Source organism: Triticum dicoccoides, chromosome 6B (assembly GCF_002162155.2).
Source record: "Triticum dicoccoides isolate Atlit2015 ecotype Zavitan chromosome 6B, WEW_v2.0, whole genome shotgun sequence".
Taxonomy (NCBI): domain Eukaryota; kingdom Viridiplantae; phylum Streptophyta; class Magnoliopsida; order Poales; family Poaceae; genus Triticum; species Triticum dicoccoides.
In genome coordinates, this window is record NC_041391.1 from 128815646 (window position 1) to 128817351 (window position 1706).

The 1706-nt window shown below is 44.5% G+C and overlaps 1 non-coding gene across 1 annotated transcript; it reads right to left on the bottom strand.

Annotated features, from left to right (window-relative positions):
- Positions 1–1270: 1270 nt before the first annotated feature.
- TRNAM-CAU lies at positions 1271–1359 on the bottom strand. The gene is given in 2 exon segments: positions 1271–1306; positions 1322–1359. It is a non-coding gene; the product is annotated as a tRNA-Met (tRNA).
- Positions 1360–1706: the final 347 nt, after the last annotated feature.

Consider the following 1706-nt stretch of genomic DNA (forward strand, 5'->3'; position numbering starts at 1 on the left):
GCACGGAGGCGGTCGAGTGGATTATGAGTATATGAGTTACAAGGTGCCGAACCCCTTGACCTGTGGAGGGGGGTGGCTTATATAGAGTGTGCCAGGACCCCAGCCAGCCCACGTAGGAGAGGGTTTAAGGTGAGTTAAGTCCGGGGCGTTACTGGTAACGCCCCACATAAAGTGTCTTTACTATCATAAAGTCTACTTAATTACATGCCGTTGCAATGAAGAGTGCCTCTTGACCTTCTGGTGGTCGAGTGAGTCTTTGTGGTCGAGTCCTTCAAGTCAGTCGAGTGAGTCCTCGTTGGTCGACTGGAAGGTGACCTCTTCCAAGGGTGTCGTTGAGCAAGGTACTTAGATGAGGTCTGTGACCCTACCCTAGGTACATGACCCCATCAGGTGTGACGACCCAAGTTGTCACCGAGCGTTTCATCATCACAAGGCCAATTTTAGGTGGGGTGAGAGAGGCTCGAACTCTCGACCTCAAGATCACTCACGTTATAGCTATGAGACCTACACGCTAGCCAACTGCGCCACCACCCCTTTGTTGGATTAGTGGAGAAATAACATCTCTTCATAACAATTCCATGTGTTCAGATTAAGCAAAGATCAACACTTTCCTAATCACCTGGACCATCCATCGTCAAATCTACAGTTGAAAAAGGGAGAAAGGAACTACAGACATTAAGTTGCATCAGAAAGTCCAACACCCATACTACAATATGCTAACTTAATATAACAACAGATCCTTCCTAGCACCAAGCGGAAATAATCCAAGTCGCAAGTTAATATCTTAGTAACCAATTTGGTGCATCGCTGAAGCGACTACGGCTCGTCATTGCGCTGATACAGATATAACTAACTGTCCGCTTACTTATGCAGCTACTATGTCTGGCCAAATCTACCGTAAAGAAGAAAAGAAATTGGCCCTTGTAAACTAGAACCAATGGTGTGCTTACGAAATGTAGTAGTAGGCCACCCTAGCCAGCGACTTGGAATCAATCATCAAAGGCGGCTGCAGCAGAACCACTATTTTAAAAAGCCCGCTATAGCTCCGTTATAGCACGCTATAGCGTTTACAAAAGGTCTTGCACTAAGAGACTTTGGTCCAAACAATATGCTATAAAGTTGAGGCTATGACTTTCTTTCATGGGTCTGCGAAAAAAAGAAAAAAAGGAGATCAGGTTCAGATTAGCTCAATTTCAGCTGATGATTCAGATGTAGGTATGACGACCCAAGTTGTCACCGAGCGTTTCATCATCACAAGGCCAATTTTTGGTGGGGTGAGAGAGGGTCGAACTCTCGACCTCAGGATCACTCACGTTATAGCTATGAGACCTACGCGCTAGCCAACTGCGCCACCACCCCTTTGTTGGATTCGTGGAGAAATAACATCTCTTCATAACAATTCCATGTGTTCAGATTAAGCAAAGATCAACACTTTCCAAGTCACCTGGACCATCCATCGTCAAATCTACAGTTGAAAAATGGAGAAAGGAACTACAGACATTAAGTTGCATCAGAAAGTCCAACACCCATACTACAATATGCTAACTTAAGATAACAACAGATCCTTCCTAGCACCAAGCAGAAATAATCCATGTCGCAAGTTAATATCTTAGTAAACAATTTGGTGCATCGCTGAAGCGACTATGGCTCGTCATTACGCTGATACAGATATAACTAAATGTGTGCTTACTTATGCAACAACTATG